Source organism: Lycorma delicatula, chromosome 9 (genome assembly GCF_047948215.1).
Source record: "Lycorma delicatula isolate Av1 chromosome 9, ASM4794821v1, whole genome shotgun sequence".
In the NCBI taxonomy this organism is placed as follows: Eukaryota; Metazoa; Arthropoda; class Insecta; order Hemiptera; family Fulgoridae; genus Lycorma; species Lycorma delicatula.
Genome location: NC_134463.1, coordinates 84,139,664 through 84,158,145, shown reverse-complemented (window position 1 = coordinate 84,158,145; position 18,482 = coordinate 84,139,664). Strand labels below are relative to the sequence as shown.

The 18,482-nt window shown below is 28.7% G+C and overlaps 1 protein-coding gene across 2 annotated transcripts in view; it reads left to right on the top strand.

Moving 5' to 3' along the window:
• LOC142329759 (protein lifeguard 2-like) overlaps positions 1 to 18,482 on the top strand; it is a 95,759-nt gene that overhangs the window by 46,295 nt on the left and 30,982 nt on the right. Inside the window, exon 1 of one of the 2 annotated variants that reach the window (XM_075374517.1) lies at positions 5,306 to 5,374. The exons of the other annotated variant lie outside the window; for it this stretch is intronic. The gene's annotated coding sequence lies outside the window, so the exon portion shown is untranslated. Of the gene's footprint in view, positions 1 to 5,305; positions 5,375 to 18,482 lie in introns of those variants that run through there. 2 annotated transcript variants of the gene reach the window in all.

Here is an 18,482-nt window from a genome sequence, read left to right as displayed (position 1 = left end):
TCAGAGTTTTTTTCTGTGAAAGTTGAGGATATCACTTAGCACAGGTGAGTACTATCTGTATTTTAGTGGGTTTGGTTTGCTGATAGAGAGTAGTACATTCAGGTCAATGAAGAAGACAATGGGAAATCCACCTCACAACTCACTTTGAGTCTTATCAACTGAAATTGTTATTTATTCACAAAGGGCTGGGTGAACCTGAGTATTGCTGTCATTTTCGAAAGTAACTTGTGTTTGTAGAAAGTCATCTAGAACCATTTAATTATGATGCGTAAAAAAAATCTTTTTTATTAACAGACTTCAAAGAAGGAGATTATATATTCAAGCCGTATAACTTTTTTTTTGTGTTCGCGCATAACGTTTTTTCTATTAATCCGATCGAAATCTTATTCCAATCGAAGCAGCTGCTTTTCGCGGTAATACCATGATGTTGGAAGACTTTTTAGACAAAAAAATTCGGTCTGAAGATTGACAAAAAATTTTTATCGCCGTCCGACTGGTAGGCAGGAATAGCGGGAAGGATTCTTGATATTCTATATGTATGCGTCACGTTAGATGATGTTACACTAGGTATGTTCAAAATATACGTAGACTAACGTCATAAAACAAAATGTGCTTTATTTAGAAGTTACTTGTCTGGGTCCTCTTCAAAGTACTCTCCTCCCCGATGCACACGCTTATCCCATCGGTGTTTCCACTTTTGGAAACAGTCCTGAAACGCTTCTTTTGTGATTTTCTTCAGTTCCTTCGTCGAATTTGCCTCAATCTCGAGAATCGTCTCAAATCTTCTTTCTTTCAAAGGTCTTTTGAGTTTGGCGAACAAGAAGAAGTTACAAGGAGCGTGGTCAGGTGAATAGGGTGGGTGGAGAAGAACAGTGATCGAGAAAAAACCATTCACCACTCTCGTAAGATGATCTCGAAATCTCGTAACATGATCCAATTGATATCCCACACTTCGTCGATTTGCCCGAACCAGAGTGTTGATTTTATCTACGTGTAAATCGTCAGTTGACGTGCAAGGACGTCCAGGACGCTCATTGTCTTCAATCGAATGACGACCATCTTTAAAACGTCTATGCCACTTAAAACATGTCATAGCAACGTCGCCGTAATCCGTCTTGAACGTATCAAAAGTTTCAATCGCAGATTTCCCGAGTTTAACACAAAATTTCACAGCAACTCTTTGCTCGTTCGAGTCGCTGAAATCCGTCAAACGAAAACCACTTCACAAACAACCGCGTAGCTAAGCATACTGATATTTGCAATCAAAAAACAGCGTTGTAATCAGCTGATCTGTACGAACATGGCGACGCCAAGCGGATTTGACTGGAACCAACTGGACCTGAGCAATTCAAACAGCCTACGTATTTCTTGAGCAGACCTCGTACGATCTTCTGTAGGGCAGGTAATGTGAGTTTCTGCACAAGATATATAGCATCGTTAATAAAATCATTAAAAATCGAGATATCTCATCCTAAACCTTTCAAACCCAATATACATTACATATAATATACAGCATCGGTAGTGACAGTGGAAATCTTATAATTCTATATACGTGAATTACATTAGTCTTGATGTAGATTACATTTTTTTTAAATAATTTTTTTTGTATAGTAATTAAAACATTTTTACAAAATTTATTACTTTGTGCACTTATTATAAATGTATAAGCGGATTAGAAAATGTTGATGTTTAGTCAGAAAAATCAATCGGTAACCGGTTGAAATTCTTTTAACAGTTCTGATTTCTTATCTTACGATTTTTTTTTGCAAGTATGCTCAAATTAAAAGTAAAATTATGCCTACATGTAGAAAAAAAAATTGAAAAGTAAATAACACAGCTTAGGATCTACAGAAGAGCATGATAAAGTTTGGCCAAAAAGATGATTGATACGGCTTGATCTGGATTACGAAGAAATCCTAAGTATTATACATCCGATATTTTTATTCGTCATAAAATTTTCATTATCACACCGGTAACATTTTTAAACTTTTACTTAATTCTTTTCATCACAAAATCTGTAGATTTTAAGCTTAAACCTGTTTGTTAATTAAATAAATTAACAATGATTGGCGTTGAAAAAACGTTCGAAATAAACAGTCGTAAAACCATTACGATTCGGAAATTGTTGAATTATGTGAACCGATTTAGCGATCAACTTTCATTTAATGTTTGGGAAAAAAAACAATTTTGATGGTACAAATTACAATATTGTACGTATGAAAGCAGTGTTGTAGATATAATCTATACATATAATAAAAAAAATAAAAGGTAAATGGATTAGACAAATTTCAAAGTCATTCCAAAACAACTTGATTTTTTGTATGTGTAATCTTCATGTTAATATTTAATTCAGTCAGCCCATGCGACTTCCTCCGGAGAAGGGGGCGCATTGCTCTCTTCAAATAACTAGGGCCCCGGTAGGCATATTCCTGCTAGCCCATAAGGTATTAGTACCGAAAGGACTTCAAAAGGACGGACTGAAGGGAAATCACGCCGGGAATACGAGGCTCAAAAGCTTCGTCTCCCACGGTCAGACCCAGTAAATAAAAAAATATATTTTTAAATAATATTTAAATATTAATGAAATTATAAATATAAATAATATTTATGTAAATAATATTTTTTAAATTTATTTCATAAATAAAAAAATAACGATAAATTACTTTGGTTACAAAATCAATAATCTCTCATTTTATCAAGGTGGCGTCAGTTTTAATTAATGTCTTTTTTATTTTTAACTAATCTTATATCTGCATATCACGTAAAATGATAAGATAAATATCAAAATCTATTTTATTATATTAATAAAAATAATGATGATAATGAAAATCATAAATCTTTAAAAGCCTCTTGGAATGAGAAAAACTCCCTGCTCTACAAACTCGATGTGTTCATTTAATACATTGAAAGATTGTAACGTTTTTTTTTTTTTTTTATAAACTGTGCGTGTTCAGTAAAACCCATGCACAGGGTTAGAGAACAATTTCCGTTTTGATAGACTTCCATTTAAATAGGGGACTGTTTCAAATTGATAGGGGTTGTAAAAATTAATATCACTATAGTTTAATAAATTAAAGCCTATTAAAATTAATTTTACCCTACCTAAAGAAATAATAAACAAACAACTTAAAAAATAACAAATTGAATAAATAAATATCTCTTTTTTTAATTTAAAAAAATTTTAAAACTCTTATGTCAGCATGAAAGTAGTTTCTCGATTTCATACAATCTTTTTAACATTTTAACATTCGATACTAGACTAAAACAAAATATGTATCTTTACCAACCATCAGGGTGCGCTCCTAATATACACAGTAACTTACAAAAATCATTTAAACGATAAAGGTAATTGTATAACAAAATATAAAAGTTAATACCAACACATGCTCGGTTATGAAATGAAAAATTGATTGTGTGATAATCCGTTCTTTGATTAAAATTTATATACAAAGTCATCGAAAAAGGTTGAGGCAATTTAAAAAAATCGTATCCCATAAATTACTAGAAATAATCAAACGAGTATTTTTTTTTTTTAATCTATCAATTCAAAACTTTTTTTACATCTTAGAATGTTTCAGTATGACCTTCGTTGGTCGCTCTGCAAACATCCTGATAATCGACTTCTGCCCAGGTCCGCTGGATCATCGCGAGCGTAATTGTGATAACAACAGCGGTGATACGTTGTCTTAAATGTTGTACATCCCTGATTTTTTGATTTAGACAATGACACCCCGTAGAAAAATGTCTAGCGGTGTCAAAAATCTGGACTTCTTGGAGAACAAAGCACAGGTTCGGCCCTTCCAATCCAACGATTAGGCAATCTTTCATTGAGACCTCATCGAACGCTTAAGCTAAAGTGCGGGATGTTTGTTGAAACATTACAAAACCGCTACTTTTTAGTTAAATTCGGTCAACTTGCGGGAAAATGTACAGTTTTAGTAGCATATCTAAATAAACATTCCCTGTTACAATAGGCTTATGAATAAAAAATTATACAATCACACGATCGGATATCAAACCGCACCACACTTTTATCTTTCTGGAATCTCTAACATACTCAATAATTTCATTCGGTTGCTGAGATTTCATAACCTACAATTATGCCAAAACATTTACTACAACGGATTATCGCTGTTATTGCTAACTCCTGAAATGATCCAGCGACCCTCGACAGAATTCTATTATCGGCTAGATGTTTGCAGAGCGACCAACGGAGCTCACACACGTGTATTGATACATTCTAAGATAGGGTTAAAAAGCTTTTTATCGGTGAATTTAAAAAAAAATATTCGTTTGATTACCTTTACTAGTTCCTGAAATAGGATTTTTTTTAAATTGTTGCAACCTTTTTCGATAACTGTATTTTGACCTGTAAATAGAATTACCTGTATCCCTTAGTGAAATGATAGTAAGTATATTTATTTAATTTAAAACTATACACTGAAAAGACAAACCGAAACAAATTTTATAAATACAACATTTAAAATAATATTTTGTCAATCGCAGATGTAATCGTACGGTGAAGAAGAGTTTGATGTTCTCACTCAGACGTCGCCGATGACGTCAGAGGATATTGTTATTGGCGGGTTTTCTTTTATTAATTTATAATGTATTAATATTAATGTATCAAATAATTGTTATTCAAGCTATTCGATTAGAAATTGTTTTAGTGTTTATTATTTATGGAAGTAACATGATTTGATTTAAATATAGCAATTACAGCGCGGGGTTACAAATAATTTTATACGGAAAACATTTTAATGAACACATTGTAGAATACTTAATATAAATTGTAGTAGGACGTTAAATAATAAAATTAAAAAATATCGATATACTTTTGTATTAATAAAATACTCGGGTAGTAATAAAAATTGGTATATTCATTTTTATACGTAAGTTATTTTTTGTTTTTAATTTTTATGAAGGTCGTATTATACAGTGCAGTTTGTGTTTTAGTGACATATATATTATTCAACAAACAGTATTAAAACGAACAAAAATATACAGTATTACTAGTATTTATAGTTATTATAATTAATTCATTTTTTTTAATCGTGGTGCAATATGTTAACTGTAAACGAATAAACCGGATCAATAAGTAGCTTAAACTAAAGTTTAAGTTATAGTACTAGAAGTTTCTGCCTGGTTCGACACGGTTCCATCTCCCTCTGTGAATTGTGACTGACTTCCCCTTGTAACAGTACTTGCGCAGTGTTTATAACCTACTCACGCTTTCTGTTGTCGAGCTGTTGATTCACTCTGTTCATTACAGTTTAAATCTTGTTTGAGTTCGCGTGGTGTTGTAGCGTCCTTATTGTCGTTGAAGTATTGCACAAATTGTTTAAAATATTTTTTGAAATTATTTATATTGTGTGTAAGTCATTTTGGACTTACCACAAGTCCACTTTTTTTTAACAAGTATCCTTTATTGGTAGGATAAAATTATTTTTCTCTGTTATAACAGCTTAAAAAATTAGTTAATTTTGCCAAAGTCATATTTATATAAACAATTTCAATAATAAAATATTTTTAAATCTATAAATTATAATTAAAACATTTTTTTTAATAATTTATTTCAAAATAGTCATCATTTTTATAATCTAGTGATTTGGCCAAAACAGTGAAATGTATTTTTTTATAACTTTATGGTTCCATCAATGGAAATAATATAGCACATCTTAGTATTAGCATAAAGACGATTTTTAATATAAGTAGAAATCACAATACTAAAAGTATATTCACTTAGGCCTACCAGTGGTTTCACTCATTTTTAGTTTTACGGTTGAAATATATTTTTATAATTCTTTTAAAACGTTTGAAAGAAAATACACCACAAAAACATAAAATATTATACCGGCATCCCATGTTATACCAATCCACACAATACACAAATGTTAAAATTGTACAAAGCATATGTAAGACAATGCCCTAAATTCCTCTTATTCAAAAAAAATTCACATTTTACTGATTATAATGACAACAATTACATAACTTTCTTGACCCCATTATATTCAAAACTGATTGCAAAGATACTTTTAAAATGCATTTATAAAAATCAACTATAACTGACACAATACATATCCTCAGCTCTTGATCAGCAGACAACTACACTGAAGAACTCATTATAATAGAACAACTAGCACAAGTTAATAGCCAATCTAAATTTTTAAATATATGCAATACAAAAAAACAGAACAAAATCAAACATACCTACTGACAGAAAGTAAACAGTGCCAATGAATATCAACAACAATGATATAAAATTATTGACATTTCCAGAAACAAAGATTACCTTTTTTTATCCAACAAATAAAATTCACAAGACCATTAAAAAAAAATAACAAAATACCAACAAACACAGCAACCTAGATGTATGCAAATTAAAACTGCAGTCGTTTTATTTCTGTATACTGCAAATGACAGACTGGATTCACATTTGCCCACATATACAAGGAACAATATCAAAATTACATATCACAAATCACATAGAAAATAGGGCACACATGGTAACATGAACCATATCAGAAATTTAATTTTATATGCAGTTCATAAAATTTTAAGAGACTTATATAATGTACAGCAATTTACAAAGAATGTAACAGATCTCACCTAAAAATTGAAGAAAAAAAAGGAACAGAGAACTGGTATTTTTAGTATTTTAAAAAGATCTGGGGTAAAAGGAAAATTTGGAGTTGAAAAACACAATTTTATGTTTAGTGTTAAAATAACTTTGTTAAATGGATAATAAACAGATAAACTAGATTGTGGATACCGATATGGTCTTTGGTTGTTGGGTTTCAATTAATTACACATCTCAGGAATGGTCAATCTGAGACTGTACAAGACTACACTTCATTTACATTTCATACATATCATCCTCATTCATCCTCTGAAGTAATAATATGTTACTTTGGTTCCGTAGGCTAAACAGAAAAAAGAGAATAAACAGAAAAATTTTAAACAAAACTTGCAGAGAATTTGATTCTACGAACAAATTCCATAGAAACTAAAATACAAACATATGAATTTTGAAGTTTATTAAAAACAAAACATGTAAAAATATGACAGATTTTAACTCACATTTTAAACCAAATGAAATGTTTAATATTACAAAAAAAAAGAATTAAAAATTGTAGAATAATAAACAATCAAAATTAATTAGTCAACCGCCCTCGTGGCTGAATAGGTAGCGTCTTGGTATTTTGTGCACAGGTCCCAGGTTCAAATCCTGGTTAGTTATTGGATCTTTTCATACATTACCAATTTTCACCGAGCTAATGACTGTAGTAGCTATTGATGCGCCTGCCTTTTCATTAAAAAAAAAAAAATTAACTACACATTAATTGAATTAACAAGTACTTGATTTTTAAGATTTAGTAATTAACAATAATTTTTATAGATTTTATAATCTTTAAAATTAAGAAAGAACTATTTTAAGTGCTTCATGTCAAGAAAATTTATCTGAAAAATATGGAAATTTCTTTCATCTCTGATTATATAATTGCCATCATTATTATCTTCTTGTAGCTATAGCTGAATTAATAGTAATAAAAATTATAGTTGATTTTTATTTATTTTTTTAATTGCATACATTAATATTTTTCTCATTCTGAAAACAACTAATACACACACACCACATTATTTTCTTTTTAATAAGATTTCAAAATGATTGTTTTTACAGATAATTTTTTTTATTAATTACCCTCTAATTTGGGTCCCAAGAATTACACTCTGGCTTGATTTTACTGAAGGTGCAAAAATCAGGGTGAAATCTTTCACCACCACCCAACACTGCTAACAAAGAATTTATGAACTTATTTTTAAGTGAACTTTCTTCTTTATTTTTACCAATAGAACATGTCCTGAAAGTTTGTTATATTCTTTGTAAATCACTTTACAAAGAACATTTACAGATACTTATTAGACTTGACAAAAACAACATATACAAATACATTAAACAAACAAATAAAATATAGATTTAATATATTATTCGACTGCACACTAAAAGGATATTCCTAACTTTTTAAAGATCGTTCAGTTAATGATACTGTTACCAGCAATTTGACTGAAGAATATGATCTGAAAAGCATATAATTTCATTAATATATGTTCTGAAATTACCAATTTTTAAGAAAAAAGTACATTATTTATGAGATGAAAGTGTAAACACACTTTATGTGTAAACAGACATATGTAGTATCTTAAAGCTGTGTACTAAATGCACTTGAACAATATATATTTATTTATTTATGTTACATATATTCCCTAACCTGTTTTAGAAAACAAAATTAATAACATTGCCATCTACAATATCAGTTAGTAAAGGATTGGAATATATTTCTAGGTACTTGAGTAGTAAATGTTTTATTATTTTAAAGATATAAAAATCTTTTTACTGTATTGGGGACTCCTAGCAATTGCTGATTAACCAGTAAGTCATTCAGACCCAATATATCATTAAGTAGGAGAATAAGGTTAGTAAAAGGATATTATCCTTAAACATTTTATATAGTCTAAAATACAACCGAACTATTGTAAATTATCGGTCAACAAAATATTCTTATTTTGTTGACCGATTTATTACATAAAAAAGTTATAAGTGATACAGATGATTTTACACCGATAGAAGTTGATATCATAACCTATTTTAGAGCTTTTCACATATTTAGGTTAAATAAATAAGTTTTGTAATCAAGGTTAGGTTTTTTTTAATAGAGGGCTTTCTTTTAATTATAAATCAATTACAACATGTTTTATGCGCTTTCAAAAGATTATGAATTCACTTAATCATTCACTTTTATAATTAAATTATACTTAATCATTTTGTAAGTGTAATTTTTTGGTTACAAAAATATAATACAAGCAGTACAAAACAAAAATATGATGGTTTTAAAGCAATTTAATTACTCTTTACATTAAATACGAGTTTTCCCTACAAGTATTCAATGTGAACATCCTTCGTTACGCGGCACACATCTGATTGATAGAAAAGTTCTTCCCGTACTTTAACCAGCGTATCTGGAATAACGGAAGTAACAGCTGCTTTAATCCTGTGCCTTAAATCGGGTAGATCAGTTAGTAACGGACGGACATGTACAAGATCCTTTATAAAACCCTGAAGGAAAAAAATTACACGGGGGCCAGATCGGGTGACCTTGGAAGTTACCGTAAGCAAGCTCTGTCATCGAGTCCATGCCGAAGAATCCAGTGGTCGAGGAAAGCGTCATTCAACTGATACTGTACACAGTTACGCCGGTGTGGAGGCGTATCATCTTGTTGCCAAAGATAATTAAATTTTCTGGTTCATCTTGCAGTTGGAGAAAGAACGACTCTTTTCATACGGGTCGTTTCAAACAGATTATGTCGACGAATGTTATTGTCACACAGAAGCGATTAAGCTTTCGGGGTATTGCATAGAAAACATTAATATTGGGGAATCCCTTTCGTATTGTAAAAGTTTATGGGTTTTTTTAGACCCCCAGATGCGACATTTTAACATATTGGTTAACTTTTACACTATGTATGAAGTATTATTCATCTCTAATCCCAATTAGATCGAGAAGTCGTCATTTTCATGTTCCAACATTTTGATCGCGAAGTCTGCACTCACAGCGTAGTCTGAAGCCATCAAAGCCGGTAACAGCTGTAAACGAATGCATATCTAAGTGTTTCCTAAAAACATGCACATTGTCATCATCGGCATCGCTAGTTGGCGGCCGGCCTTTTTAACACATTTTAGGATTACGCAGGAAAGGCGGCTCCCTGTCATATTAACATTTGTTCGGTCGTCCGAGGGGGCTTCCTTTTACACAAACATCCGGTTGTTTCAAACAGTTTATATGACGAATGTTATTATCACTTGGAAGAACACAGTTAAACTTTCTACTGAATGCACATTACTAGAACTAAACATTACCATTTATCAAAACAGAAGGCTTTCTGTTTAGGAGTCGCCATCTTTTTAGTGGCGCTGTCAAGTATAAAGATAGGAAATGAGCCTACGGCTATGAGCGCAACTAAAACTGTTCTTTTGCTGTTTGATTCTGGCCTTAAATCAACACTGATTGCCTCATCAAAGAGATATAACAATTTAAATCTTTATTTTTTTCTTTTGTATGCACAAAGAATATTATAAAAAATAATCTTAAATCTTCAATTTTTATGACTATTCTAATAGCAATTATCTGTGTTTCTAACAGAAAAGTAAAAAATTGAAACTGTGGATTAAATTTCTTTCTATTTTTATCTCTTCTTTTTTTTAAATTTGATTTTGTGTAAATCCAATCCATTTGGAGGAGAAAAACTGGGGACATGTTTAATTAAAAACTTATATTATTACCATATTCTTTTATCCATAATTTTTTAACAGATTTAAAAAAAGGAGAAGTCTCACTTCAACCTGCATGCATATTTTTTTATATCTTCAAGCTATGTCTTTGTAGTATGAATAGTTTTTTAAATTTACATAGCAGATTTAAATAATTATGAATCTGCCGCTTCAATGATTAATATTTTTGTAGAATAACCTATTTTCAAATCCATAATTAATTGTTTTCCCACTGATTTTCAACTCGTGTTAGGTTGATTACAAGCATTATGGTTATGATAACAATTAATTATAGTCTGTTGTTTTTTTATTTACAAATTAGGCAAGATTTATATTATATCTACTGCAACCACGTGGTTCTATAGTAACTATCTTTAAAAAAAATATATGTAAAAGTAAGAATAAAAATACTAAATAATAATACCAAAGTTTATAATAATAAAATAATTATCATAGCTCATGAACATTAAATAATTTAATTTATTTTATTAGGTAATTGCAAATAATGGTATTTATTTGATAAAAACAATAAACTGATTAACACAAGTCTACTGTTCTTCAAAGTTTTTAATTGAAATAGGAGTCCAGTAGGTATTACAAAATGTGGTTAAAAAAAAATCACTTTCATGTTTTTTACATCTACTATAAGCGCTCCATAATGGCACAACTATGACAATCACTGCCAATGAAGGGAGCTCTGTAATAGCTCCTAATCCAAAAAAAAAACATCTAATGAAATAAAAACCATGTAACATTATCGCAGTGGGCCATAGGCTTGCCTTTTTTTTTAGTTTTAATTCTTCTTATTAATCTCCCCTCTACATTTTAAATAAAAGATCAACTTTTTATAGACTTTTATACGATCTTGGGAGGGGCTGTCACCAAGAAGTATACCTTATGTGCCAAGTAGGTAATAATGAATCTTTAATATGGCATAATATAAAAAATAAAATCCAGACCGCCAGTTTTTATTTAAAGTATTGGCATGGACATCAATAGAAATTATTACTGTAGTATGCAATGTTATACATTGAATAGTTTTTATTTTATTATAATTGTAATATTAAATGAGCTGTTGTTAGACTTTACTAAGAAGTATAAAACAAGAATGATGAAAAAAATTAATCCTACAAAATGTATATTTTAACAAATTTCTTTTTTGTATTCTGTTAAAGGGAATCGAGTTAATTTCTCCATTTTAGATACTATTATTTGAAAACTGGCTTTTCTAATATATATATATATTTTATTTGGGAAATATTTACATAGAATTGATGTTTATTAATAAATATGACTCCATTAGATGGTGACAAGGTTTGGTTTTATTTCTCTTTTTTGATAGTATTCAAAACATTGTTGTAAATAATGTACACTATTCTTAAATACTATTACGTAAATTATTTTGGCACTTATTTCATGTGTATGTAACAAAGCAGATTAACAAAAGCTTTTGTATTATGTGATTGAAAAAAAAAACTGTCGGTCAGTTTTATTTTAGTTTAGTTTTTTAGAATTTTTTATTCTGTAAAATGCTGTATTAAACGTTCTTTATATGTTTATATATTTTCATGATATGTGCACAAATTATCTGTAAGTAATTCCGTGTCTTGAATCTTAAATGTTCACTATATCACTCTCACAAACAACTAGGCCATTCATTTTATTTTATGTTTTAATATTTGCATGTCCATTCAATCAAATCATACTTACATCTAATCACCTGTAACTTAGTCTGTTTAATTTTATTTATTATTTAATCTTTTAATTATTTTTTAATACACACTTTACAAACCATCTCATTAAATTTTTTTATAATTAAAAATTTTTTTAATATGCACCAGTAAATTTATTAAAATTTTTTTATATATATATTTTTTCGTTTATTTTTAAAGTAATAGTCCTTTATAGTATATTAAATAAAATCATAGGGAAGTAGTGTTTATTTAGGATTTTATAGTACGTTTATTTAGAATTTATTAATGTTATTTCTTTTTTTAATCATTAAAATTCATTAAGACTTGAAAAATTTTCAAACTGTTTTTTCTTTTTGAATTACACGTTTTTTAATGATTGCAATTTAAATCAAGTTTAAAATATTGTAAAGATTGTGTTGAAGTTACATCATATTTATCTCCATAATTTCCATATTTAGGACATAATTATCTTCTATTTTGAAAATGTGGAGGTAGCAGAAGCGATCTCATCCACAAAAATAAAAACTCACATTAGGCATTTTAAAATCTATTTTCTAAACTGATAATTATTATCATCATAAGGTTCCTTGAATCTTGTCCACCTCCAACTCTTTTCTGCTTTCAGCTAAAATTATGAGTTCTTGTTGGCTATCATTTTCTTTTAATTGTTTGTAGTTTTTAATCTTTTCTGGCTTCCTTCTTAATATTTTCACCTTATCTTTTCAGTTCTGATGATATAAAGCTTTTTAATATATCCTTCTCCACTCATATGTATAAGCCTATTAGCTTTCTTTTCCTTTATAAACCTCTGTTCTTTCATCACCTCTGTTCTTTTTCTCATTATTACTTAATTTTCATTCTGTCAGTTCATTAAATTTCTTCCATATCCACGTTTCATACACTTTTCCAGCCTTCTTATTTCCTTTTTTTAGTGTTGATATCTCACAACCTTGTAGAAGTGTATTTCCTCAAATGTAACTCCATATTACTATGTAACAACTTTCTAAATGCTTCTTCAGTATTTAATAATATTTTTTCAATCTTTTGTTACCATTACACTGAAATACTGTTTTACTTATGTATAGATATTAATTGGCGTATCATTTTTTATATTAGTTTGTTTTATTTTCAAAACATTCATTTACATTCAATTTTCTGCTAATTTAAATGTTTTCTAATTTTGAAATCACCAGCTGAATATTGTGCGCTTCATTAAAAAACACATAATCTATATGTGTTTAAACTGATATTACTACTGATAAATTTTATTTATTTATTTTATATCATATTTTATTTTTATAATTTTTGCATGTGATATTTTAAAAAATAAACACTAGATACTTTATTTAAGTTAAAAGTTGTAATTTTTGCAATACATACAAAACTGTGGAGAAATGGGAGAAAAATATTAGTTCTAATGAAAAACTTGTGCAGATGAACTCCTGACCTCCAAAGAGGAAGACCCCCCCCCCCCCCCTTGTGACGATCCTGGTTGCTGCACCCCCCCACCCCTGTTCCTAGCCCTAATGGGCTTCACTGAAGGTCATCTTTTAGATCCTTAAACCTAATAACACATCACATTCATCTGTTTGCCCTCTTGTCAAGATGCCATTAATGCAAGATATTTGCCTTGCCATTAATGGCAGATATTTCCATCAGTATTTACACAACTTATTATTGTATTATTGCCTTCGTATGGCTTCTCCCAACCTTGACCACTTACCATAATTTACAACCCTCAGCCATTAAATTAACTGATTCACGGAAGGACAATTCCCGTATCTTCCTCTAACGACAAAGGTTTTACACAAGAACTCTTCCTATATCTAACTTCAATTAGACTATGCACTCAGATCATTACTTGATTGAGTTTTTAAACATAAAAATACTATTTTCATATCAATAAAACAAGTGTCGATTGCAACAACAAAAATTTTTCTCCTCAATTCAATTTACTCAAAAATCCTCTTGATTTTCTCAAAAATTGATTTACAGCTGAATATCACCTGCAGTGAACTTCAATGGACTTGGCATGGTGATATGCAACCATTGATTTAAGCAAATGAAAACCACTTAGAAAGCTTCTAAAGAAAACATACCCTATCTCTCTCTGCTCTGCTTTACTAAAAAGCTGCTGATAAATATTAAATGAATTTTGATTCTTTCTATTGAGTGGAAGTTTCTTTCAGTATGTCGCATGAGGCAACATTAATTACCTTGTGTTTTACACAAATAAAATTTAGTGGTATTTAGGAAGAGCAAGAACTGTATTAAGTACTGATATTTCACAATTCTGCCGGGAATAAAAACAAATTCTCAGATATATATTGTTACTCATCTCTAAGCACTGAAATAGTATATGATGGAACTAATTTTTAAAAACAATTACAATGATGACCTGCACTACTTTTCAGTTATAAATAATAATATCAATTACAATAATTATAAGAAGAAATATTGATTAAATACACTTTTATAATTCTTTAATTTTCATCAAAATATTACAGAATTTAAATTAGAATTGCTAATTTAACATATTGATCATGAAAAATTAATAGGATTAATTTAATACTTATACAATTATAAGTTAACCCCTAATTTTTAAATTATATTTTAGGTTCCAAAATCTCGATCTTTAGAGAAAGATTTATAATAATTAAAACTAAAGATAGCAATTTTTATAGAAACAAAAAGATGTACATTTTTGAGGTGACAGGTGCGGGATTAAAAAATTTATGCCCAGTGGATAAAATCGGATTCCAGATATGGGGACAGCCAGAAAATGAGTTGAATGCAGGATGAAGGAATTTATATAAATTTTTTTTTCTCTTGGAATGAAAATTAAATAGCATATATTATCACCATAAAAAAAGAATTAAATATTACCAAAAGAAATACGTGCGCGCGCGTGTGTGTATCAAGTTACTTCATTTCAAAATAAACAAATAAAAAGTTGTTGTACTTCATAACAAATTAGTCATTATCAGATGTAATAAGTAAAACCAATTAAATTAAATAAATGAATAAAATCAATGTAAAAAAAAAAATTAAATTGGTTAAGACAATATGAAAGCAGTTGGTGGGATTATTCTGATTGTCTGTGAAATCCTTGACAGAAATAATATTATACTTTTATTAGAAAGTTGTGTACTAGTTCCTCTGACATAATTAATAATTATTCTAAACTCTTTACCAAAATTAAATGAAACTAAATGTTATCATAAAGCTACCAGATTAAATATAATTTAAAAATGGAAAGAAAACATAATAAAATTCTTGTTAATTCAGATTTAATTTTCATTTCTAAGGATAATATGAAACAATTTTGAAAAAAAAAATTAAGGTCAAAAGTAATTGACATGTAATTTAAAAAAAAATAAACCTGACCTTGAAGCATCTAGAGAATTCACAATAAGAAAACAGACATCATTGTTTGAAATAACAAAGAATTATTTCAGAAAATACAATATAATTTCTTTAACATTTGTGGTTTTTAAAATTTTAAGTTAGAGAACATTTTAATATTGGCAAGAACAAATTCACCCTGGAATTCTGTTTATTCTTATTGTTACAAGATGCCTGTTATTCAAAAATATTAAATATTTATTACAAAATTTTACGTGGTTTTTGGTGTATTTTGTTTTCTTATCAGTGACACTTTAATATACAATCATGAAATTTGATGTGGTAATCTATCTATACAGTAAGGGGATTGAATCAATTACACATTTTTTTTTTACTTATTTGAGGACAGGTAGTGGAGATGAGTTGTGAAACCTAATTTTGGGGTTGAACTTTAAAAAATTGTATTTAAGAATGTTTTTTAGCTTTCCAAAAAATAATATCAGAATGTATTACATTCCAATATTTGGAGTAATTACTAAAAAAATGTATTCTAAAAATATATATAAGTTGTATAATGGCGATTACATTTTTTAACCTTAATCGCAAGCGTAGGAAATAGGGGTGTCTATAAAAATTCAGGTCTCTTAATATTTATAATTTTAAACTCTTGCAACAGAGAGAGGATGGTTGTATAAAAATTCTGTGGGTTGTGTTTTTGTGGTTGGCAACAGAAGATACATGTTTGGCTTTCCCCCCCCCCACCAAAGGAACAACTGAAAGCGAGTTTAACACTCGCTTTCAGTTGTGTCAACAATAACTAATCAATGAATTTGAATAGCAAGCTGTTCCTTGAACCATAAATAATTTTATATCCACTTAAAAAAAAAGCATTATTAATTGTTAACACTTCTATTGTGGTAATAAAATTAACGGACAAATACCTCTGAAGAATATACGTTATAAGTATTAAGGAAGCTTCAAAAAGAAATGATATAATAATGGGGTACTAGATCTTTGGCATCAGTAAATATGAATTATGTTTACTGTTGTTTAGTGAATTAAAAATTTTAATATTTACATATGTCAACGTTTTCAAAAATGTTACCTCTGAAAATAGTTACTTATACGAAAAAAGAAAATAATATTTTTGTCTGTCAAACCAAACAACAGAACTACTTTTATGAAACAAAGCATATTCTTTCACTAATAAGGACTAATTATGCCCAATGAAAACCAACCAAATTAAATTTAAATAACAAAAACCGCCAAATAACTAAAATCTAAATTATCTAAAAGACCAATTAAAAATTAAATATTTAAAAGTTACTCTTTTAGAAAGTAGTTTAAACAATGCTAATTGAATAAACTTGATTTAGTGCATATTTATTAAAGTGTTTATTTTAATATTTATTATTGCCTTAATAATAATTATTTTATTCTGTAACAAATTTATTATCTCATAATAGTGATGGATAAACAATGTTTAATAATAAGGACTGTACTTTCATTTCTCGTATTATTTTTTTTTTTTATAATGCTGCTCTGATGAAAGTTTTCTTTAATCCTTTTAAGGAAGCATTCTTTTTATTATTCAGGAATTTAACATTACTGTGTTAACTATGATTTACTGATCTGTGTAAAGTATTTATTTATTTAATTGTAGAGTAAATGATTAAATTAATACCATTATAATAATGTTTCATCTTAATTTTTTTTAATATTGTCTGAAATAAGAAACTGTCATTGGTTTTTACTACTCACAGGTTTTATTTACGCTCTCTCTTGTAATAGCAACGAAATGCTCTTCATCTGAGTTGATCAGTCTCTCTCTCTCTATAGAATTTAAAAAAATACTTTTTTGGCACAAAATAATTATCAATTCTTGACATTCTTTCATCAAATTTTATATTTAAATATTAGTTTTACAGCTTTAGCTTTATTTGGATTTAAGCACAGAGGTAATGTTAGTGGTATATTTAAGCATTAGGGTTCAATTAATTGTAAATCTCATGACTGATTAGTTTAAGATTGGGCAAAACTAATAAAATGTATTCTATCTGCCCAGCTGTTATGAGTTAATATAATACAATTAAAATTAATAAAATAAATAAAAATCTTTGGACCCAATTCCAAAAAATTAAAAAAAAATAATCCCTTCTGTTGTCTGTTACATATACTATGATGTATGAAAAACAGCTGAATTACAGAGACACTAATAAATTTATTTCTCTAGAAGAATAATTATGTTCACTATGTAGTCACATCCTGTGCACACTGAGTGGAGGTGGAACTTGTAGGTTGAATTTTGGTGTGTTTGGCATGTAGATAGAGATTTTTGTATATACAGTAAAGAAGACAACAGGAAACCATTTCACTCCTCAATTTTCCTGTTAAGCATGGGTTCTTGTTAATCTTTAAGATGACATCATTTTTGGGTGGACTTCATTTGTTGACTTCAAACATTACAGTTACGGCATTTAACATACACTAATCTATAACAAAATAACCTAAAAACTGTTCTATGTTAATTTTGTTAAACCAGTAAAAAATGAGTACAATAAGTTTTGTCAATGGAGTAGTTCTGAAACGCTTCAGCAAGTGGTAAAAAAATGAAGTTAAGAAAGATAAGCAATACTCAACATAGAAACTACCATACATCTTGGCAAAAAAGATAATAGTATTATCTTAATAACAACAGTAAAAAATTATAAACATTTCAACAAATGCAACTCTGTGCTAAAGTACTAAGCCAAAATTTGATTAAAAACTCAAATGATAATAAGTTAGGATTAGAAAAAACTTTTATCAAAAAAAAAATTATCATAAACTCTTCCCCCTTATGCCTTAAATAAAGCTTAAAGCATTATTTTCATTCTCATAATAACTAATTTAAAAAAAAGTAATTTAACTTGTTAATAAAAAAATTCAGTCAATAAAATACAATTTATTAACAACCAAGGAAATAAAAACTGCTGACTATACGTTACAAGATTATACTGTAGATGTATAATATGGAATCAGATACAAATAAGTTATCAGAAAATTACATATAGTGAAAGTATAGTGACCGAGTTTTGATGTCTTAGTGAATTATCTTAAACTACACCCATAATGTT